The sequence below is a fragment of the Ovis aries genome, chromosome 9 (assembly GCF_016772045.2).
Source record: "Ovis aries strain OAR_USU_Benz2616 breed Rambouillet chromosome 9, ARS-UI_Ramb_v3.0, whole genome shotgun sequence".
NCBI lineage: Eukaryota > Metazoa > Chordata > Mammalia > Artiodactyla > Bovidae > Ovis > Ovis aries.
The window spans coordinates 44,597,505-44,622,428 of record NC_056062.1 but is presented as its reverse complement, the minus strand read 5'-3'; the positions used below and the strand labels follow the sequence as shown (position 1 = coordinate 44,622,428).

General features: G+C 42.1%; 1 protein-coding gene and 1 long non-coding RNA gene across 6 annotated transcripts in view; one reads left to right on the top strand and one right to left on the bottom strand.

Moving 5' to 3' along the window:
• The window catches only part of CPA6 (carboxypeptidase A6), a 309,307-nt gene that overhangs the window by 177,923 nt on the left and 106,460 nt on the right, over positions 1–24,924 (top strand). The window lies entirely within an intron of this gene.
• Positions 1–24,924, bottom strand: part of LOC114116371 (uncharacterized) — a 183,933-nt gene that overhangs the window by 55,084 nt on the left and 103,925 nt on the right. For 3 of the 5 annotated variants that reach the window (XR_009595054.1, XR_003590308.3, XR_009595055.1), the window contains exons 4-5: positions 5,762–5,833; positions 4,790–4,977 (exon numbers count right to left, since the gene is read on the bottom strand). The exons of 1 other annotated variant lie outside the window; for it this stretch is intronic. This is a non-coding gene — a long non-coding RNA (uncharacterized LOC114116371). Of the gene's footprint in view, positions 1–4,789; positions 4,978–5,761; positions 5,834–11,526; positions 12,310–24,924 lie in introns of those variants that run through there. One more of the 5 variants, XR_009595053.1, reaches the window with a different exon arrangement.

The window sequence follows — 24,924 nt, the reverse complement described above, 5'->3', positions numbered from 1 at the left end:
GTCCATCACCAATTCCCAGAGTTCACTCAAACTCACGTCCATCAAGTCAGTGATGCCATCCAGCCATCTCATCCTCTGTCGTCCCCTTCTCCTCCTGCCCCCAATCCCTCCCAGATTCAGAATCTTTTCCAATGAGTCAACTCTTCACATGAGGTCGCCAAAGTACTGGAGTTTCAGCTTTAGCATCAGTCCTTCCAAAGAAATCCCAGGGCTGATCTTCAGAATGGACTGGTTGGATCTCCTTGCAGTCCAAGGGACTCTTGAGAGTCTTCTGCAACACCACAGTTCAAAAGCATCAATTCTTCAGCGCTCAGCTTTCTTCACAGTCCAACTCTCACATCCATACATGACCACAGGAAAACCATAGCCTTGACTAGATGGACCTTGGTTGGCATAGTAGTGTCTCTGCTTTTCAATATACTGTCTAGGTTGGTCATAACTTTCCTTCTAAGGAGTAAGCATCTTTTAATTTCACGGCTGCAGTCACCATCTGCAGTGATTTTGGAGCCCCCCAAAATAAAGTCTGACACTGTTTCCACTGTTTCCCCATCTATTTCCCGTGAAGTGATGGGACCAGATGCCATGATCTTCATTTTCTGAATGTTGAGCTTTAAGCCAACTTTTTCACTCTCCTCTTTCACTTTCATCAAGAGGCTTTTTAGTTCCTCTTCACTTTCTGCCACAAGATTGGTGACATCTGCATATCTGAGGTTATTGATATTTCTCCCGGCAATCTTGATTCCAGCTTGTGCTTCTTCCAGCCCAGCGTTTCTCATGATGTACTCTGCATATAAGTTAAATATGCAGGATGACAATATACAGCCTTGACACACTCCTTTTCCTATTTGGAACCAGTCTGTTGTTCCATGTCCAGTTCTAATTGTTGCTTCCTGACCTGCATATAGGTTTCTCAAGAGGCAGGTCAGGTGGTCTGGTATTCCCATCTCTTTCAGAATTTTCTGCAGTTTATTGTGATCCACGCAGTCAAAGGCTTTGGCATAGTCAATGAGGCACAAATAGATGTTTTTCTGGAACTCTCTTCCTTTTCCATGATCCAGCGGATGTTGGCAATTTGATCTCTGGTTCCTCTGCCTTTTCTAAAACCAGATTGAACATCTGGAAGTTCACAATTCACATATTTCTGAAGCCTGGCTTGGAGAATTTTGAGCATTACTTTACTAGCGTGTGAGATGAGTACAATTGTGCAGTAGTTTGAGCATTCTTTGGCATTGCCTTTCTTTGGGATTGGAATGAAAACTGACCTTTTCCAGTCCTGTGGCCAATGCTGAGTTTTCCACATTTGCTGGCATATTGAGTGCAGCACTTTCACAGCATCATCTTTTAGGATCTGTAATAGCTCCACTGGAATTCCATCACCTCCACTAGCTTTGTTCGTAGTGATGCTTTCTTAGGCCCACTTGACTTCACATTCCAGGATGTCTGGCTCTAGGTGAGTGATCACACCATCGTGATTATCTTGGTCGTGAAGATCTTTTTTGTACCGTTCTTCTGTGTATTCTTGCCACCTCTTCTTAATATCTTCTGCTTCTGTTAGGTTCATAACATTTCTGTCCTTTATCGAGCCGATCTTTGCATGAAATATTCCCCTGGTATCTCTAATTTTCTTGAAGAGATCTCTAGTCTTTCCCATTCTGTTGTTTCCTCTATTTCTTTGCATTGATCGCTGAAGAAGGCTTTCTTATCTCTTCTTGCTATTCTTTGGAACTCTGCATTCAGATGCTTGTATCTTTCCTTTTCTCGTTTGCTTTTCACTTCTGTTCTTTTCACAGAAGGCCTCCTCAGACAGCCATTTTGCTTTTTTGCATTTCTTCTCCATGGGGATGGTCTTGATCCCTGTCTCCTGTACAGTGTCACAAACCTCATTCCATAGTTCATCAGGCACTCTTATCAGATCTAGTCCCTTAAATCTATTTCTCACTTTCACTGTATAATCATAAGGGATTTGATTTAGGTCATACCTGCATGGTCTAGTGGTTTTCCCTACTTTCTTCAATTTAAGTCTGAATTTGGCAATAAGGAGTTCATGATCTGAGCCACAGTCAGCTCCCAGTCTTGTCTTTGTTGACTGTATAGAGCTTCTCCATCTTTGGCTGCAAAGAATATAATCAGTCTGATTTCGGTGTTGACCATCTGGTGATGTCCATGTGTAGAGTCTTCTCTTGTGTTGTTGGAAGAGGGTGTTTGCTATGACCAGTGCATTTTCTTGGCAAAACTTTATTAGTCTTTGCCCTGCTTCATTTCACATTCCAAGGCCAAATTTGCCTATTACTCCAGGTGTTTCTTGACTTCCTATTTTTGCATTCCAGTCCCCTATAATGAAAAGGACATCTTTTTTGGGTGTTAGTTCTAAAAGGTCTTGTAGGTCTTCATAGAACCATTCAACTTCAGCTTCTTCAGCATTACTGGTTGGGGCATAGACTAGGATTACTGTGATATTGAATGGTTTGCCTTGGAAACGAACAGAGATCATTCCGTCGTTTTTGAAAGTGCATCCAAGTACTGCATTTCGGACTCTTTTGTTGACCATGATGGCTACTCCATTTCTTCTAAGGGATTCCTGCCCGCAGTAGTAGATATAATGGTCATCTGAGTTAAATTCACCCATTCCAGTCCATTTTAGTTCTCTGATTCCTAGAATGTCAATGTTCAGTCTTGCCATCTCTTGTTTGACCACTTCCCATTTGCTTTGATTCATGGACCTGACATTTCAGTTTCCTATGCAATATTGCTCTTTACAGCATCAGACCTTGCTTCTATCACCAGTCACATCCACAACTGGGTATTGATTTTGCTTTGGCTCCATCCCTTCATTCTTTCTGTAGTTATTTCTCCACTGATCTCCAGTAGCATATTGGGCACCTACTAACGTGAGGAGTTCCTCTTTCAGTATCCTATCATTTTGCCTTTTCATACTGTTCATGGGGGTTCTCAAGGCAAGAATACTGAAGTGGTTTGCCATTCCCTTCTCCAGTGGACCACATTTTGTCAGACCTCTCCACCATGACCCGCCCATCCTGGGTGGCCCCACGGGCGTGGCTTAGTTTCATTGAGTTAGACAAGGCTGTGGTCCTAGTGTGATTAGATTGACTAGTTTTCTGTGATTATGGTTTCAGTGTGTCTGTCCTCTGATGCCCTCTTGCAACACCTACCATATTACTTGGGCTTCTCTTACCTTGGACGTGGGGTATCTCTTCATGGCTGCTCCAGCAAAGCACAGCCGCTGCTCCTTACCTTGGATGAGGGGTATCTCGTCACCACCGCCCCTCCTGACTTCAAACATGGAATAGCTCCTCTAGGCCCTCCTGCACCCGTGGGAACCCTGTTAATTTTGTGAACCATATTAAATTTGTAATTGCCTTTGTGAATCATGTTAATTTTGCATTTTTTAAGAGAATACCTCAAACTGTGTAAGCATCCACAAGACCTGCACCAGCCCTGGCCAGGTCCACTCATCTGATTCCCAGTATGAGAAAGGAGTTGCCCTGGTTTGTCTATTCTGTTGTCTAAATAATAAATAATACACATTTGTGAGAAAGATGATGTAGGGGAAAGACTATTATTATTACTATGACTCTTCCTATCTACAGATCTGCTCCTCTTTCAGTCTCTTCACATGCCAGCTGATGACTTACTTCCATTCTTAAATTTCAAATTGCCCATGAAGAAGTCTAACTCAACTTTTCTTCCTAGGCTACAGTATAGGTTATTGAGGAGCCCATGGAGTAACCACCCTTTTTGCTCCAAACAGTGGCCATGCCTTTGTAAAGAACAACTTTAAGCCTCACCAGTATTCCTGGGCATCTCCTTTAATCATCTCTGCAGTCAGTACATGAATATGAAAGAGACTTGATGAGCAGCACTGAGTATAGCAGCTACCTATACTGTAGCCTAGGAACAAACGGTGAGTTAGACTTCTTCATGGGTAACTTGAAATTTAAGAATGGAAGTAAGTCATCAGCTGGCATGTGAAGAGACTGAAAGAGGAGCAGATTTGTAGATAGGAAGAGTCATAGTACCCTACTGAGGCTGGAGAACCTGCAGCAGAGCCAATCCACACACTCCTTGCCCTTCTCCAGCAGCCCTGGCTCTCTGGGTGTAGGGATAGAGAAGGTGAACTGCAGCTTTGGTCCAGGGCTGGGGTTGGCTGGTGAGGTTGCAGTGGCATGAGGTCACATAGTGAGGTGATTGTAAGTGCTGTCAACCACAATGTAGTTTGGTAAAGAAAGAGTGAAGGCTTCAAGGAAACTGGAAATCAGGAGAAGCCAATAGAATCTAGGGATTCAATATGTAAATGAGATTAAAACTCAGAAAGGTGAAAGCATGGCTTGGAATCTGTTGTAGTCCATGAGTGGTTAAGATTTTGGAAGTGTCATAAGATGTCCTCAAAGCGCATGTCTGTGATCTGGGTCATTGTAGTCAAGATGTTGAAGATTCAGGTGTCAATTATGGATGTTTGTAGAATGTTGTCTTGCTTCTAAAATGTTGTCTGCAGGTGGGGTGCTGACTGCACACCATGAGGAAGTGCCCCATCCAGTGCATGAGGGAAAGTCACCACAAGGTCAGCAGAGGGTAGCACCAAGTCAGGACAGATGGCAGTGCATCCACGTAGCATTATCTGAGGCATTGAAGCCATAAGGGGGACCTGGGAAAATGCCAAGCAGGAGAAGAAATGGAAGACTGGCTATTATTTCCCATGAGATTTGAGCTATTTATCCAGACATGAGGATTTAGTTTTGCTCTAGAAGACTTTTCAGAAGCCATTTGGGTGTCTGGCAAAGAAATGAAAATCATGAATCAGTTGCAACCATTTACGAATGAAATTCTCTATGAAAGTTTAATTTGGTCTTGGCAACAGCAAAGGAAGGGTCCACTTATCATGGTGATTCTTGCTGTCCAAGTGTTTGCAGGAGGCCTTCTTCAGAGTGGCACACAAGGAGCCCGGTACTCTTGAAAATTCTGGCAAAGTAGAGATGGCATCTTAGAGACAGAATTCATCTGCCTGAGAGTCCAGGTGCCTGAGAAAAATCTGCTTCACAAGTCAACCATGTTTTCAGTAGATTCCCATAGTTGATTGATACATACAAATGATTTGTTCATTCTGTTTCCCTGGGGCGGGGGGGGGGATACAAATCTAATAGAAATGTGGCAAATAATTGCCATTGAATTTGCTGTCCCAAAGGTCTTTTTCAGAGCAGTTTATCCTTTAGGAGCAAAAAAAAAAAAGTGCTTTTGTACTTTGGGGCTTCCCTGGTGGCTCAGACGGTAAAGGATCTGCCTGCAGTGCAGGAGACCCAGGTTCGTTCCCTGAGCAGGGGAGATCCTCTGGAGAAGGGTGTGGCAACCCACTCCAGTATTCTTGCCTGGAGAATTCCATGGACGGAGGAGCCTGGCGGGCTGCAGAGAGTCAGACAGGACTGAGCGACTAATGCTTTGGCTCCATGTCCATTAGCCCCTCTGCTGCTCTGTTTCTAGGGGGTTTCATGGTAGCCCTGCACCTTGTGTGCAGTGCAAGGAGCTTCCTTTGATCCATCATGTCAGCAGTCAGGGAAGCCCCTTAGCCCAGCAGAGGTCTGCCTCAAAGGACAGACTTCAAAGTGATTGTCATTCTCAGAAATAAGCACACTAACGGGTCTGTATGGGTTTTTTAAATCACATGCTGCTGACAGAAACTTCATCATTGGTTTTGTTTTTCTATGTCCCATTATCCTTCCAGCCTTCCCCCTTTGAAGTGTTTACACACCATCTCTACATCTGGGTTTTCAGGGGCATTCTGCAGCAGTTTACAGCATACTTAACAGCAGAGCAAGATACTCTGGGGAAAAAAAGAAAGAAAGAAAGACACACCATGATCACGGATCTAATTGTCTCCCACCTGCTCTCCATTACCCAGCATATTTGTTTTGGGGTCGTGCTGATTTAAATTTGTCTCTAGCTTTAATTCAAATAGCGTGACCGATCTGACCAAATGTCACATACTAAATGATTTAGAGACCACACTGTGATTCTCAATTCATTTCTCAGTAGTAATCATTTTTTGACACTGAGTCAAAATACTTATAAGATTCCTTTAGAGGACAGCACCATTACCCTTTGTGGTTTCCAATGATTGTTCTCATCATTGTTTATTTAGGATGAGATTGTTGCCACTTTATGGATCATTTTACATCTGAAGAAACTCACAAAATCATATTGGCAGTTTTAGTTGCTAATTAAAATACACTGACTTCATTCACTTTGTTGTCATTTAGTCACTGTCGTGTCCAGCTCTTTGTAGCCCCATGGACTGTATGTAGCACGCCAGGCATCCCTGTCCTTCACTGTCTCCTGGAGTTTGCTCAAACTCATGTCCATCGAGTCAGTGATGGCATTCAACTATCTCATCCTCAGTCACTCCCTTCTCTTCCTGCCCTCAATATTTCCCAGCATCAGCATCTTTTCCAATGAGTCTACTTTTCGCATCAGGTAGCCAAAGTTTTGGACACTGACTTCATACTTAGTGTATATAATGAGCTCAATTCAGCCTTTTTAAATGAGAAAATTCACTTTATGCAGGGATAATGGTTGGAAACAGACACAGATCCCTTCTAATGGATACTGATTGGTGTAACCATTTTACTGATGTGATGGTTACAAGAACATTCTGTGTGTTTGATACAGCTCTATGTGCTATTGTCTGAACTCACTCATGTAAGAGAAGAATACAGTTTTGCAAAAAGAGTGTATACTTGCAAAAGCAGGAAGTCTGAATTAAATAAACTAACACCATAGGTACTGTCCTATATCTCTAAAATATTATCTTTAGTAGCCACTGTTCAGTTTGTATCCCAGTCAAAGTACAGGCTGCCAAAAAACAGGGGGGAGAAATAGGCAGAGAATAGAGAGAAATGTGGGTTTTACCACCGTAGACTTCAGCAAGCTTTACTCCTAGAAGCAAGACCAACTGCATGGTTCTGTTTCTTATACATACATTTTGTCCTGCCAACAAGAGGATAACTTCCTCTGGGGCAGTCATATCATTCCTTCAATTTTAAGTACTGGAAATAAAGCTTTATGTAAAGTCCCAGGACCCCTAACTTATGGTCAGTAGAAGTAACCTGAACCAATAAGGAACTCTCCCATACTGAGAGAACAGGAGAGGTAGGTTACCAATGCGCTCCCCAACACTCAAAAATGGAAGAGTCTTCCAGCCCAGGAAGGATAACTGAGTCCAGGAAGGGGAAGTGAGTAAATCATTTAAATTGTGCCTCAGAGAATGCAGTGGGGATCAGTTCAAGTTAGCACTGAGTGCAGCCTTGAAGTACACAGGCTGAACATGCAGAATTTCCACCATAGAGGCACGGACACATGACGACATGCAGTGGCCTTACTGTGGGAGAGGAATGAGATTTTAAGGCTGTTAGTGTCAGGTCATATGGTATCATCCCTGATGGCTCAGTGGGGTAAAGAATCTGCCTGCCAATGCAAGAGATGCAGGTTTGATCCCTAGTTCAGGAAGATCCCCTGGAGAAGGGAATGGCTACCCACTCCAGTGTTCTTGACTGGAGAATCCGAGTCCATGGGGTCACAAAGAGTCAGACACAATTGAGCACACAGATGCACGCGCTCAGTCCTGAGCTCCCCAACCCACCCTGTGTAACTGTAGTCTGGGAAAGGAACTGGATATGAGATGACTTCTCCCTTCTCAGAACTACATGGGTTATTCCAATAGCTGGCTTCCCAGCTGACTCCTCTTAGAGAAGCCTGAACTCCTTGAGAGAATTTCAGAGCAATATATTTTCATTTTCTATTCAAAAATTTTAGGAAAAAAATTAATCATAATAGCTAACCGTCCTCGAGTTGTTAATTATTAGTCAAAGGCATAATGTTCTTTACCTATATCATCTAATTTAATGCAAAAGCCTTAGGCAGCAAACATCACTAATAATTTCCAAGTTCTGAAGCTAGGAAGCAGCAGAGCAGTGATGGAAATGTAACCTGGGAACTGCCCCCAGGCCTGTGTTCTCAAACATGCTTCATTTTCCAAGGGACAGTTGCTTTGTGTTTTTGCTAACACTGAAGCATTTATTTCTGTAGCTCCTGTTTTAATTAAATAAGGAAACTGTGATTTCACAACTCGCTTAGAATTGCTTTTTTCTTCCTTGTCATCATTCTAGTTTTTGATTCAGTTCAGACTTTCAGTTCTACAGACATTCATTGAGCAACTACTCTGTGCAACTATTCAGTGTTCCTATGGAAACACAGCCTCTGCCCAGGAAGAGTATGTGAATGAGACAAAATGAATACAGAGGAAACAGAGAGCCATACAATTGCAATATATTGTATCAGCAAATGCAAGAAGGTGTCATGCCAGCTGTGCGTAGAACTGCAGAGCAAGGAGTAAGTTGCTGATTGAAAGCACCCACAAAGTCTTCCTAACAGTCATCAGGACAGGGAAGCCAGGCATGCTGCAGTCCAAGGGTCACAAAGAGTCAGACACGACTAAGAGGCTGAACCGAACAGTCAAAAGGAAGTTTCATGCTCCCAACCATCAACACTTGTTATGGCGCTTTAATCAGACATTCTCTTAGAGCCAGAAAAGGCACAAAATCTTGGCCAAGACCTAAACTAAGTATAGGGCTTTGAGTGCCTGGGTGAAATATTCAGGGAGAAAGGGACAGAAACGTGGGGAAAGGCAAGATGCAGCAGCAGCAGAATAGACATAATAAGCTGAAAAGTGTATGTCTGTATGTTTTCACTTAGGCTGGAAGGGGCTGGTTGTGGAGAACTGGACTTAGAGCTCTTCTTTAAGGAAACCCAGTAACTTCTGGCTCCACTAATCACTAAGGGCACTGTTCCTCCCTCTCCACCAGAGACTGGATCTCAGAACAGTCTTGACACTTCTAGGGATCACCTGGAGATCTAATTCATTGTTTTAAACCTGAAGAATTTATCCTAACAAACTCTTATCTGCCCAAGTCCTTCCATTCCAATAGCCATTACTCTACTCTCATCTCGACAATCGCTATTAGCTTCCTAACTGCTCTGCTTTCTTTCAAGGTCCCTCTGCACCAACTTCCATCCCTTCTACACAGCACAGATTACCTTCTGTAAAGTATAGTTCAGATCATCGTTATTATATCATATCTGCATCTTCATCAATAATGAATGTGGCAGGAAGTATGCTGAGCCTTTGACACACAATTAACTCTCACTAATTCTCACACACAAACATCAGCATTATCTCCACTTGACAGTAGATGAAGTGTTAGTGCTCTGCTAAGTCGCTTCAGTCGTCTCTTTGCGACCCCGTGGACTGCAGCCCGCCAGGCTCCTCTGTCCATGGGATTCTCCAGGCAAGAATGCTGGAGTGGGTTGCCATTTCCTTCTCCAACCGATGATGAAACTGAGATTTAAACAGTCAAAAGTCACACAGCTTATTAAAAAGACCAAGTCAGCATTTGAATCTGGGTCTAACTCCAATGTTCATCTTAGCCATTTTTCTATTCTGCCTCCTCCCATTTCTCTGAGAATTTGTAAGGCAACAGGGAAGCACTAAGTGTGTTTGAACACACCACTTTACATGAAAAGTTTTCCTCTTAGACATCACTACCTATTTAAATTCTCCCTCAATTCCATCTCTTCCATGAAGAAAAGCAAAATAGCGCACAGGATAATATACCTTTCTAATCATTTTTATTTTGAGACAATCTTAACTTACAGAAAACATGGAAGTATAGTCAATACAAAGGGCTTTTTTCTAAACCATCTGAAACCAAGTTGCCCCATTATGCTGAACACTTCCAAGTATATTTCCTCCAAACAAGGGCAGTTTCCTAATAACCAAAATAGGACCCTCAAACGCAGAAATTAACACTGATATCTTACTGCCGTTCAATCTTCAGACTCCACTCAGATTTTGCCAATTCTCCCAAAAATGTCCTTTGGTAAAGCATCTGGTGCAGTCACATGATTGGATTAAATTGTCATCTCTCTTTGTTTCCCTCAGTCTGAAACAAGTCTTTCCTTAACTTTCATGATGTTGAGACTTCTGAAGTTTTCAAGTTTCAATATTTTGTAGAATATTTTTTGTTTTGTTTTGTTTCATGTTTCCTCAGGTCTAGAATCTGGTTATCCTTCTTCAGCAGAAACATCAGAGAACATCTCTGTGTTCTTGTTGCTTCCTGTCTAGTAGCAGAAATTTCTGTGTGTCCCATGGCTGATGATGTTCATGGCAACTATTAACTGAAAAAGAGTCTGCCAGGCTTCTCCACTGTTTCTTCTCCTAAGTGCTTTGTAGAGAGGTATTTTGAAATTGTGTAATTCCCATTTCTCATAAAACTTTAATCTATGTATAATATATATTAATGTGGGCTCATGTTTTCCTATCTTATTCAAGAGATCTAATCTATTATTACCATGATCTATAGCGATGCTAAATTTGTTCTGTATTAGACCAGTGGGAACTCTTTTAAGTTGGCCTCTGTGTCTTTTCCCATCCTTCTAATCATCCTTTGGTTATTTTCTTTCTGGCACAAGAGGGAGTTCCCAATTCATCTTGTACTTCCCTTGCCCCAGTCCTGGAATTAGCCATTTCTCCAAAGAGTCCTGGTTCCTTTTAGTGCAAAATGGTATTTTAGAAGTCAAGGTCTAGACCATTGGGTATGCTCATTGATGCTGGTAGACAGAGCTAATGAACATAGGCATGTATTATATATATGTGTGTGTGTGTGAACACACAGACACATACATACACACATTCCAACTTTATTTGAATATTTATTTTTATATCTGCTTTTATATTGAAAAGCATTGGTTTACATTAAAGCCTATTTTAATTTTTTGTCCTATTTGTAATTCCTTTCTTTGATACTGAGAAATCAGCCTCCCATTACTTGAAATGCATTTACTTATTTGACCAATCCCCTTGAGTATAACCTACTCATATCATTTCCTCAACTTTACACACAGACACACACCGTCCTCCTCACCCTATTTGGGCTCTAAAACCCTGTACCAGGCCACCAACTACCCAATATGGAATCCCTTCTTAATCTATGCAAGTGCCGATGCTCAGAGTGTGCACCTATCCACATGGGCACCCTCTTCACCCTCCATGGGCTCCAACACCCATCTCCTAGCCACGCCCTCTGTGTGGACCACCCTCACGACCCTGCCCAGGCTCTGACACCACACTCCCTCCCACCTCCAGCAGGACACCCTCCTCACCCTCCTTCCTACACAGACATCCTGCCCAGGTTCTGGGTTTCCAGCCCCAACCCCCAAACAGGGCTGCTCGGCCCCACCTCAGGGTTTTAGGGCTGAACTGTTCAGGAAGGGAAGGGAAGAGGAGGAGAAAGAGGAAAAGGAAGCAAGCATGTACTTGGAAGTAAAATAAATATGTCTTTCCATCCCTGTCACCACTTAAAAGCTTGATGAACTCTGGCAAAGCTGCTGACCTTCTCTGAGCTTTTTCCCTAAGAAGGCAGAGGGCATAGTCTAAGGAAGAAAGACTTTGGAGTCAGAGACTTGTTTTGAAACTGGCTTCTGCCACTGTCTCAGTCTGTCCAGGCTTCTATAACAAAATAACACAGACTGGGTGATTAAGAAACAACAGAAATGTATTTCTCACAGTCCTGGAGGCTGGAAGTCCAAGACCAGGTTGCCGGCATGGTCCGGTTCTGGTGAAGTCTTTTGGTTCGCAGGCTGCCAACTTCTGTCTTCTCATGTGGTGGGAAGGGGCTCAGGAGCATTCACTTCCTTATTAAGTCACTAATCCCCTTCAGAAAACCCTGTCTTCATGACCTATTCATCTCTCAAAGTCCCGTCCTGCCAATACCATCCCACTGGGCATTAGAATTCCAACATGTGTGTATGGGAGGTAGACACACATACTCAGACATAGTGGCCACGGACTAGTTCTGTGACCTCAGGCAAATCACCTACATTCATTGTAAAATGAGAGGGGTTAAGCGTGATGCTATATACAAAGTGTCTGGTGCAGGCAGGAACTGGGCAGTTGCTGTTGCTATCAGTTCAGTTCAGTTCAGTCCCTCAGTCGTGTCTGACTCTTTGCGACCCCATGAATCACAGTACACCAGGCCTCCCTGTCCATCACCATCTCCGGGAGTTTACTCAAACTCATGTCTGTCGAGTCGGTGATGCCATCCAGCCATCTCATCCTCTGTTGTCCCCTTTTCCTCCTGTCCCCAACCCCTCCCAGCATCAGAGTCTTTTCCAATGAGTCAACTCTTCACGTGAGGTGGCCAAAGTACTGGAGTTTCAGCTTTAGCATCATGTTGCTCTAGTTATCTGTAAATGGAGATAACAACATTCAGGTTCTAGGGTTGTTATGAGGATTCATGATAACAGATGTGAACCACTGGCACACCACACAAATAAATGCTTAGTGTATAATCGCTGCTCTTCTGGATGCCTCCTGTGTGGCACATATATTCTGCCCTTACATTCTCTCAATTAAGTTGTAAATTCATTGAAAGCAGGAATCTTCTTAGGCTCATTTCGTATCTTCAGCAATACCTAGGGAAGTTCTTGGCATGTATTCTTTTCACTAAATTAATGGAGAGCTTTAAATTACCAAGATTAAAATCTGAGTTTTGTTCCATAGGCAATTTGTAGTCATTATAAATTTGAGGGTATGGCAGAGACATCGGAAGTGTTGTTAAAGAGTAATTAATTGGTTTGTTCTATACAAGATGAATTAGAAGAGGAATGGAAGGTGGAGATTTAGAAATTCTCTATTTATTTGGCGTACTATATAGAATCTTCCACATTTGCATGTTTATAATGTGGTTTCAAATAATCAGGCTTTGGTGAGCCAAACTACATTTACTCTCTAAACAATAATTGTTTTCAACAAGAGTGGAGAGATGGTTTTTTTGCAGTGTTAGGGTGAATGAGGAATAAGGGATGGGGCTGAGCAGAGATTCCCATAAAGATTCTGACTCACAAAACTGGTGGGAAAGGAGATCTAGAAGGAAAATGGGAGAGGACCTAGTTGACAGTTTCCATTTGGCTTAAAGTCCTGGTGCCAGCTGGTCACTTAAGATGCGTGTGTGTGTGTGCGTGTGCGTGCGTGCGTGCGTCCGTGCGTGCGTGAGTGCGTGTGTGTGTGTGTGTGTGTCCGCAAATGTGCTCAGTCGTGTTTGACTCTTTGCCAGCCCTGTGGGCTATAGCAGGCCAGGTTCCTCTGTCCATGGTAATTCTCCAAGCAAGAATACTGAAGTGGGTTACCATGCGTTCCTCCAGGGGATCCCCCCGACCCAAGGATTAAACCCATGTCTCTTGCATCTCCTGCAATGATAGGTGGGTTCTTTACTGCTGTGCCACCTGGGGGTGTCAATACCTAAGTTAAAACGTCAGGAACACTTGAAAAGTTGGCAAACCTCCGCTTCCTTCAAGTCAACCCTTACCCCACCCCCATGTGAACCTCTTCTGGTAGGAGAAGAAAGAATGAATGAATGAATCAGCGATTCTAGGGCCCTTCCCCCTTGAGCCCCATCCCCCACCCACCTCTTACCAATGCAGTTTACTGCTCTCCACAAAGGCTTTTCCTATCCACGGGGACTGTGGCTGTGTAACTCTGGGAAGATAAGGTCTTGCAGGACACTGTTAACTGTCTGCTGCTTTTGAAAGCTTTGTCTTTCTTTCTGGCACATACCTGGACAAAAGGATAGGAAGTCTTGGAAGTCCAAGCTTAAGAAAGGTAGCCTCATCCCACTGAGGGAGACTGTAAATCAGGAATGTCCCCAATGTCATAAATGGTGGCATCTAGCAAGCACAGAGACGCATCATTGCTTTTGTAACAACTGTGTTCTCTCCATTTCACTATGCAGTGGTTTAGAATCAGAGTCCTGCCAAATGTCCATCTGGGAAATAGAACTCTTTGGTCCAAACCATCAGCAGTAGAAAGCCCTAGTGTTAAATCCTCTGTTTATGAAATTACAGACAAGTTTCTCATTTTACTGCTTTCCCTCAGTGACTCAGAGCATGATGTCTATGGTTGTGAGAGATTGTGATTTAGGAGAGGTTTATACTAACCTTCGTCAAGACCTTAAAAAGATAAACAGTAGAATCAGGAAGAAAACTTGCCTGTATCTGCATATTTGTAAAATTTGAATAGACTTGGGATGTTGACAGTGGAGTAAGTCAGTTCTACTCTTTCGGTAGGGTCATAATGACCAAACATGAGCAGAAATCTGAAGACTGTATCCTTATACAGCTAAATTCTCCACCTCGACAGGGAGTAACTGTAAGATAGCATGGCTATGGAGTAGTGAGCGGGGTTGTGGGCAGGCTAGCATCATTTTTCCTGAGACTGAATTCATAGATGAGATTCATCTTGTTGACTTTGTCCACCCAGTTTCTCTGTATATTATATGTGTATTTGCAAGGAGGGGTAATAAATACTTTCAGTGGGAGAAGTATAAAACTTGGATAATCTATCAATTGGGGAATCATTCTATGAGTCATCTAGATAAAGTTTAATATGGACTTTATTAGCTTACATGTATATAAATGCTATATCATGGATAGTATAGTTATGGTACTGCAAGAGTGTGCCAAGACATGGGGACAAACAGAAATTTCCTAATGAAATACAGTTCTCTATAAGTGTAATGTCTTTAGTCAGACCCCAAACTTTGGTGCATGACATGTTATGGTCAACCGTTTGATTCAAGGGGGCCTCAAATGTGTTTGGAAAAGGAAGATCAGTCAATATCAGACAGTCTGATAAGCCCCTCGGACTAATATAACTTGACAGGGCTTCATGAAAGAAAATGTCATCAGTTTTACTGATTCTTGTACTCTGACTTAAATTTTTGCCTATGTGACAAGATTATACCTTTTTTCTTTTGAGTCAGTGTTCAGGGCATGTTTGCAGACACCTTCAGGCTCATGATGAAGTGTGACCAGATGGGATGAACAGTCTAAGCCCACAAGATTTGTGATATTCATTTGCTGAGAGCAAATGCATTGGGGAATGGTTTGCAACTGCTCTTCCTCACTCTGTTTTGCATTGACAGAGTCTTGCATCAAAACCATGCTTAACCTCCTTCCTGCTGATCTCTTTTTCTAAGAGGACTTAGTGTAGCACATGAATGGTCCATCCTGTGAAAACAGCTGTCCACTTGTTCTGGGTAGACTTAAGAGAATAAAAATTTTATATTTAGGTACTTTGAATTTCTATTTTCCTCTGAAGGATAACACTCATAATTTGCATTTATTTGCATATTTTAGACAGTGCCAAAAGCTAAATTTATTTTTTAATCCAATAGCTATTTAAAGAGGTAATCAACAAGGTAGACAAAATAGATGCTCCTACAAGCTTATATTCTAGTCATGGAGAAGAAAATAGGCAAATGGAGAAGAAAACAAGGTAGTTAAGGATTATGGTAAATGCTATGAGAGAAATAAAGGAGATTATATTGAGAAAATGGAATTCTTTGAAACCTCAGTAAAAGCCTCTTTTAAAAGGTGATAAAAAGATGGTAACCTGTCATGCGAAGGTCTCAAAAGAAAACATTCCAGACAAATACCATTGTAAGCACCAAGGCAGATTTGCCTAGCAGAGCTTAGTTGCTTTATGGAAAAAAAAAGTTAGTGTGGCTGGACTACAATAAATAGAAAGAAGAGGAGTAAGTCACAGGGTCTGAGATACACCCCAGGACAAGGTCATTCAAGGCCTGGGAGGAAACCATATAAAACTGGGGTTTGTTCTGAGGAAAGTGGAAAGCTGACTTTTTAAGCAGAGGTATGATGTGGTCTGGGCTTCCCAGGTGGTTCAGTAAAAAAAAAGAATCTGCCTACTAATGTGGGAAATGCAGGTTCAATCCCTGGGTTGGGAAGATCTCCTGGAGAAGGAAATGACAACCCACTCCAGTATCCTTGCCTGAAGATTTCCATGGTCAGAGGAGCCTGGCAGGCTGTAGTTCACGGAGTCACTAAAAGTCAGAAACAGAGCGTACACGCACAATGTGAGCTAAAGCAAAAGACTCTTTCTTCCAGGAATGGACAATCTTAGGCATAATACAAACCCAGTGCTGAAAATGGTCCACCCCCAAGGCTCAACAGCTGTGATCAGAAGTCTACTTTCTCTTGAATATTCAGTACAACCAGGGCTTAGTGTCCGATCCATGGACACATGAACAGACGGAATAGGTAAGGATTATTAGACTTGAGGGCTTCCTTGGTGGCTCAGACAGTAAGGAATCTGCCTGCAATGCAAGAGACCAGGGTTCGATCCCTGGGTTGGGAAGATCTCCTGGAGAAGGGAATGGCAACCCACTCCTCTATTCTTGCCTAGAGAATTCCATGGACAGAGGAGCCTGGTAGGCTACAGTCCAGTGGGTCGCAAAGAGTTGGACACGACTAAGCAACTAAACACAGCACATTAGACTTGAGATTTGCACAAAGCCTCCCTCGGAGCCAGAATGCAGAAGTCTGAGGATTCAGACCACTGCTTGGCTGATGCTGATGCCCCAGGAGCTTTGGTCAGACACTCTGAAGAGCTGAGATCCAACCTCTGAGGATGGAGGGGTTTGCTGACCGGACAGTACTGATCTCTCTGATGTACAGCAACACACATGCTGAAAAGACAGAAGAAACTGCAAACTGAATCCAGCTGCTATTGCTGAAAACAACTGCTACAAGAACAGATACATAGGGTGGCGGGAGTTGGGGGATGGCGGTACGCAGCAGGCACTTCATCATTAAGGAGTGAAATGGAAGGTGCATGCCTCACTTCCACTCCTAGTCTCTTGGTATGATAGGCAACAACAGAGTTCAGAAGAAATATGACTAATTACTGGTGAGTGTGCAATTCAAATAGCAGGGCAGTGGTACATAGATATTCCATTGAGAGTAACCTACAGACTTCAGCTGTCCAGTAAGTCTTGGGCCTTAGTCAGTTTCCTTTCCAGAGAGCATGGAGACCACCCATTAATCTGGCAACTGTTTAACATCAGTTCAATTAAGTCTGTTCTGGGCACTAACTGCTGGTCCTGCTCAAGCCTCACCATTTGTCCTATTAACGGTCAAAGATGCAGTGAAGCCTTCCAACTTACATGGGACAAGTAAAGAGCTATAAATGAGACCTGGGAGTAAAAATTCCTTTTAGTTGTCCAATCTCCCTCCCTTCCCTTGAAAGGTTTGGTGTGTGTGCGTGCTCAGTTGCATCTGCCTCAGTTGCCCACCAGACTCCTCTGTTCATAGGATTCTCCAGGCAAGAATACTGGAGTGGGTTGCCATTTCCTCCTCCAGGGGATCTTCCCCACCCAGCGATTGAACCCATAACTCCTATGTCTCCCACATTGGCAGGCAGATTCTTTACCACTGACCTGCCTAGAAAGTCCTTGCAAGGTTTGGTAGGACCATGGTAAAGAGACGTGTAGAGAGGTAGCTTAGAATATCTCTCCTTCACTTCTTCAGGCCTTAGCACAAAGAGGTCTCATTCTTCTCTCATATCCAAGTGCTAATCTCAAGGGCCAGGATCAGATATGGTCCATATGTTGAGCACACATAGCAAGTAACACATTCTGCTAAAAGGCATGGTCGTGGTGACGGGTGGGAGAGGGTGCAGTTATACTTCTATCCCCATGTCTCCTTGTCACCTGAGGCCCTTATGCCACAGGCAAAGCCTCTATAAGCAATCCACAGTTGTCTAAGTGAAGCAATGATCACTACATTGTGACATCCACAACACTCCCAGGCTTTAATAATAGTAACCTGCTGCCCTTCTGTTCTCTTTGTAAATTTCTTTGTGAGTGTACTTATATGCATGTACTGCCTTGTTTCTCTAATTCTCCACTTGTTAAGTCTGGTTGTTTCAATAGCTAGGGGGAAGAAAGATTTCATTATAAACTGCATGACCACATTTGTTTAATTTGGAAAGATTTGGAAGAAAGGAAACAGGCTTTTTTTTTAAAGTATGTTTATGTTGTGAATGAAAAATGAAAGAAAGAAAAAAATTGATTCTTAAAGCAACAATCTGCTTCTTATAGCAGATGATCAGAAATGCCCACTGAAATTCTTTCCTGGACCATTTTGTCAGCTGCAAGCATGTCATGAGTTCACATAATCCAAACCTCTGTTGCATAATAAAATTGAAATTAAATTTTTAATAAATTTTTTAAACTTTAGTTCTAGATTGTGGCTTTCTAGAGTAAATTAGGGCCTAAGTAAATTAGGGGCTAAGAGTCAGACACAACTGAGTGACTAACACACACACATGGTCTTTAAGAACTTTATAAGTTTCCAATTTTGATGTTAAAAAAATGCTAAGATCTCTTAAAGGGGGAGCCAGCACACTGGGCAAGAGTGCCCAGTTCACCCCACATCCAGGGCATCTCCACACATGGACATATACCCTATGGGGAATGGTGAGCAGTCCTGGTCCTTAATCCCTAATAACCTTAAGCCTTCAGGTAAACAAAGAGCTTTTATTCCTGGTAGAAAGTTTGGTAATTTCTTTCTGAAATGATTCTATGAGTAAGAGTACCTGGGCTTCATAATTTTTGCATGTGTGTGCTGGGTCTTCATTGCTGTGCACAGCTTCTCTAGTTGTAGTGTGTGGGTTTCTCCAGTTGTGGAGCGCAGGCTTGGTGGGATCTTAGCTCCCAAGGCAGATTCTTTACCACTGCAATAGAAAGGAACTCCCTGGGCTTTATAACCTTGCAAAGCCTCTTTTCATTTCTTTCTTTCTTCCTTTTCCTGTGTGCGTGTGTGTGTGCGTGTGTGTGTGCGTTTGTGTGTGCGTGTGCGTGTGCGTGTGTGTGTGTGTGTCTTTCCTCTTTTCTTCCTTTTGGTCCTCAGAAACTCATCTAAATTTTTAGATAAACAAAGCAAATCACCAGTATTACTACTCTAAAAGTTTTAGTCTTTCCTTGTTGAATAAATTTTTCATAAAATTTTCTTAACATTATGCTCTACTTTGCCTCTCTTCTGTCATCTTCCTTTGCTTTTTCAAAACTGTATTAGTCTCTGTATTATTGTATACATCTTAAGTACCATGGAATGAAATGTTTTTCTCATACATAATAGTTTTCATATTAAAAACTCACATCCTTGTGGGTATGATTTTAATCAAGTACCACCTTTTTAATATTAACATTTTACCAGTAAAAACTCATGTCATTATGTATATGATTTTAATAACCTCATGATATTCTACCTTTCTTTAGTCTTTGGTTGTTATCTTTGTAATAAGAAAAACAATACACCCTAATCTAGAATAAAGATTTGGTAACAGCTGTTAAATATTTCCCCAAGTACCACAGTAGTTTTTGTAGTGTTGGCCACTCAGTCATGTCCAACTCTTTGCGCCCTCATGGACTATAGCCCACCAGGCTCCTCTGTCTATGGGATTCTCCAGGCAAGAATACTCGAATAGGTTGTCATGCCCTTCTCCAGGGGATCTTCTGGACTCAGGAGTTGAACCCAGATTCTTTACCATCTGAGGTACCAGGAAACCCCCAAGTACTATAGCAAATATATAAGGAACAGTCTGAACCTTTAAAATTCTTTTTATTTTCTTTCCCTTTAAAACATGATCTAAGAGTGGAACAACAAAGGATTATTAATTTGCAAAGTAATATATAGTTACTCAATAAATATTAGTTACATTAATTATTAATAGATAATTCAGTTTTTAAAGACTATGTGTAAGACTCCATAATTTTTTACCTGCTGAAAGTATAGAAAGATAAAATTTTATAAGATGCTTAATTCTTTTTCAGTTTAATATATATTCAAGCACCTAGCATGAGCTCAGAATGTGCTTAGAGTGAATGGGGTGTAATTCCTGTAGAATTTGGCCACTAGCACCACCCAGGAACTTGTCAAAAATGTAAATCCCCAGCTCCATCCAGCTCAACTGAATCAGGAACTCTGAGAGTGAGAGTCACAAGTTATTCAAGCTGTTTCAGGTGTACTATAAGGTTTAGGGATTTATTGGTATATTATAAGGTCCTCGATCCACAAGAAACAAAAACACACTATTGCTACTTACTGTTCAAAGTGCCATATTAAATGTGTCTACAAAGCACCCTGGTTTAACTGTTTGAGAAAATTCTGGAAGACAGACCCAAACTTGGGTGGGAGTAGATTTTTATTCTTTAATTCAATAAATCTTTATTGAGCACATTCTATCCTCATCACTCTACCAGACTGAGAAAGTTTAACAAACAATAGTTCAAAAAGAGTCATTGAGGAATAGCTCAGAGGCAGATTTACCAAGAAGCTAACCAAGCTTAAGCTCAGGCTTCCTCAATTATCTGGGACCCTCCCAATGCCTTCCCCTATTTTCATAATTATACAAAAGTATGAGAATGCAAGGCTTCCCAGGTGGCACTAGTGGTAAAGAACCAGCCTGCCAGTGCAGGAGACGCAAGAGATACAGGTTCATTCCCTGAGCTGAGAAGATCCCCTGAAGGATGGCATGTCAGCCCACTCCAGTGTTCTTGCCTGGACAATCCCATGGACAGAAGAGCCTCAGGGGCTACAGTCCGTGGGGTCACAAAAGAGTCGAACATAACTGAGTGAGTGAGCGTGCACACACACACACACACACACACACACACAAGGCATAGTTGTGCACTCTTTTTCTTTTTTCATTTAAAAAAAATTTAGCTTATATATATGCCTGTAGCTTTTGTTTTTTCCAAATAGATAGTCACATCTGTAACCAATAGGATTTTTGTTTTAGCCCCAACTCCCAATTCCTTACAACTTTATATTCTCACATAATGACCAGAACTGCCACTGTTGTTGTTTAGTAGTTAAGTCATGTCCAGCTCTTCTCAACCCCATGGACTGTAGCCCACCAGGCTTCTCTAAGAGATTTCCCAGGCAAGAATACTGGAGTGAGTTGCCATTTTCTTCTTCTTCATTTAAAAAAAAATTTATCACAGTATAGTTGCTTTAGTGTATTCTTTTTCTTACACTGGACTCCCCAGATTGTATAAGCCTCAGGTCCCCACAAAGCCTGGATCAGTCTCACACTTGCCATGTTTGGGAGTAGAAGAGAAATAGTGAGGAAGCAGGTAGGACTTTCCAGCAAAGGAAACTGTATATGCCAGGGGATGGAGGCCAAGAATGACAAGCCTGCCTGGTGACCGGGGGAAGGTGATGCTGAACAGGTGCATGACCGGGGGCCTTGGATGTGCTGCCAAGGGACTTGGACCTGATCTTGTATGCAGTAGACGACATTAGGGATTTGTCAGTAGGTGCCTGCATTTAATAAAGGCAACTGTGGAAGGAAACGGATAGGTGAAGGGAAAGACTAGACCAGAGTTATCGGTCAGCAGCATAATGAGACCAACCAGGAGGGAAATGTTGAAGGTACAGATACAGACGGTAGGAGTGAATTTGAAGGACATTTCAAAGAGACAATCCACCTGGGGACTGATAGACTGGGAAGAGGTGTTAAAGCTGACATTTTAGATTTAAAGTTTGAGACGTTTGGGTACCTTATAATGTGGACAATAAACCTCTTAACTCAAATAAAAATATGAGAGGAGCAGTGAGTTTCATGGAAAAAACAATGAGCCCTGTTTTCAATCATCTGATTTTTTTCTACATGATGCTTCTATCATCCTGAAATACATATATCATTCCACCCAACTGCTTTTTGAAAAGAGCTACTACACATTTAAAAGAAAAATCACTTAGACATGGCCGAGTGTTTTATAATTACACAGTATCACTATTCTGAAAATTATATTCTGTGGTCATTAAACAACTAGTTATTTCCAAAAAAATATGGGATTTAAGTACATAGGTAGCAGTCTATCGTGATGATTACATATCAATTGAGTAGCCTTTAAAATAATTTGGCACCATCTTTGATGGCTAGGGCTTTCCTGGTAGCTCAGGCAGAAAAGAATTTGCCTGCAATGCAGGAAATGTGGGTTCAATCCCTAGGTCGGGAAGGTCTCCTGGAGAAGGGAATGGCTACCCACTCCAGTAGGATGGCTAGAAAAATGGTTCTAAGGTATCTGCAAATAGCTTCTAGGATGAAGAGGTCCATTTATATCATTAAATGGATAGTGAAGGGGAGAAGTTAACAGTAGGCTCTGCTTGGGCCCAGTGGAGGTTGGAGGTTGGTGGAGGAAAGTTTAAAGTTCCATATCAGAGATACGCATGACAGAGCAGTGAATTATATTTGCACTCCACATCAAAGAACACAAGACAGATTTGGCGTCTTGATGTAATTATACGGATTAGACATTTAGCAAAGCATAAAGCAGCATGATGTCTCAAGAAGAAGGTCATCTAAATACCCCTCAAGGATTTCTCACTGAGATTATTCTGAAAGAGTAAACTCCTTGAGGATAAAGGACATCTGTTTTGGGTGCATGATCTTCGAAGAGCCTGTTAGACTTCATGATTTATTCATGGCCATTTAGGGGGCAAGCTGCTGCCAAGGCTCCCCACTCCTAGTCTGTACTCTGCAGAGCCACGGGGCTGCCAAACAGACAGAAAGCAGCCATGGAGGCTCCTGAGTTGCCATGAAAGTCCTCAGGCCAGCTTAATACGGATCAAAGCGTTCCTTGCTGTGAATTAACAATTGATACATCCTGACCGCATTTCTACTCTTGGGATTAGAAGTTATTTCTCTTTTTTCCTGGATTTATCTCAAACCTGGTTGAAGTTAACTCCCTTGGTTCTTTGAATTTTTTATGACTCAGAAAGCGAAAGGCGACTTTAGATAACCATACAGTTACCACCTGCTCAATTGGCAAATGGTCAGGAATTTTAAAAAATAATGGTGGAGAGAGGGGAAAGGGAAGTTATAGTTTAATAAGTAGAGATGACGTTCTGCAGACCTGTTCCCTGCGTGACTGTAGTTAATCCTACTAAACTGCATGCACTTAAAAATGGTGAAGACAGTCTAAAAAACAGTAGAGTAAAATTTGTCATTCTTATGACACATTATGCCACAAGAAGGAATTCTCCAGGCAAGAATACTGAAGTGGGTTGCCTTCCCTTCCCTCTCTCTTCCTGACCCAGGGATAGAACCTGGGTCTCCCACATTCGCAGGCAGATTCTTTATTGTCTTAGCCACCAGGGAAGCCCTACATCATATATTATGCCACAAGAAGCCCCAGGCCCTTAATGGGTTATTCAGTTTCAAGATTCCCCCAAAGAAACCCACCTCTTTCTTTCCATACTTGTTTTTGTATAGAGTACCTGGTTTGGTTCTTGGATCTTTAACTATGTATTTGTGAAACAGAAATTGGGCAGCATGTTCAGCTGACAGGCATACACTCTGAACGTGGGTTAAAAGAAGACTTGTGTATCTGCCACTGTAAGAAGTTGAGATCCATAAACCAAACCCCATGGCGTGGTACAGAAAAGCAATGCTTAGTGATTCCAAACTCAGAGCCAAAACCTGCCCATTCTTCAGTATTCTTCTTCAGAGAGATGATTAAAGACACAAATGATTTCAAACAGCACATAGACAGATGACCATTTCTATTTTGTTTAAGAATATATGTGCTTTTGGAGAAGGAAATGGCAACCCTCTGCAGTATCCTTGTCTGGAGAATCCCATGGATGGAGGAGCCTGGTGGGCTACAGTCTATGCGATCGCAAACAGTCAGACACGACTAAGTCACTAACACACACACATACGCACACATTGGTGCTTTTGCTAGAATACAATATTTACATTCCAGAAAACCTTGCATTATACAAAATTATACACTAAAAATAACAGGGCTTCTAAGAAAATTAGATTATTGACAGACCACTCAAACCCATGCAACTTTATACATAGAATAATAACAAAAACAACAACAAAACAATAAAATACTAGTGTGATTTTAAAGGTATGTTAAATTCCTAATGAGTAAACACTACAGTTGACACAGGGACAGTAAATATAGGTATTTATTGCAGGAAATAAGAGTGGCTGGATGGAAAGGGGTGACAGGAGTCCACTGAGCTTCAGAGTGTCAAGGACAACATTCAGAAGGATCAGAAAAAAACAAGCAAAGGGGACTTTCCAGGCGAAGCAGTGATCGAGTTGAGCCAAGAGTGAGAACACGGGGTGAATGGGATTTTGAAATGTCCTGAATTCCTCTGAGCTTTGCTGTGTTCCTCTGCAGAGTACCCTTTATGTTCAGCTCCTATTACTTGTCAGTGTAAAACTTTAACACACTGGGAAAATCATATAGGAACCAATGCAAATTCAGTTTTATTTTTACATTACCCTGGATTACTGCTATTGAATAAATGTTTTTGTCCCCTCCAAATTCATATGTTGAAACTGATCACCAATGTGATGGTATTAGAAGATAGGGCTTTGGGGAAGTGACTGGGTGATGAAGGTGAAGCCCTCATGCATGGTACTCATGACCTTGCCCAGAACACTTACCTGCCCCTTCCATCAAATGAGAACATACCAATAAGATTTATGAACCAGGAAGCAGGGTCTCTCCAGACATCTAATCTGCTGGCATCTTGATCTTGGACATCCCAGCTTCCAGAATTATGAGAAATAAATGTTTACCATTTATAAGCCACCCCTTCCCTGGTGGCTCAGACAGTAAAGAATCTGTCTGCAATGGGGGAGACTCAGATTCGATCCCAGGGTTGGGGGATTTCCTAGAGAAGGAAATGGCAACCCACCCCAGTATTCTTGCCTGGAGAAGTCCGTGGGCAGAGAAGCCTGGTGGGCTACAGTCCATGGGGTCGCAAAGAGTTGGACATGACCGAGCAACTAACAAATTCACAATTTTCAGTCCATTATAGAAATTTCCAGTCATGTTGAAGCTATTTTGAATTATGGAAATGCACATCGTACAAAAACGACTATACCTGAATTTGAATGTTTTCTGAAAATGCATAGAATGTGTAGATTTGACGCAGGAAAAATTGAGAATGGACTTGGTTCCTATCCCT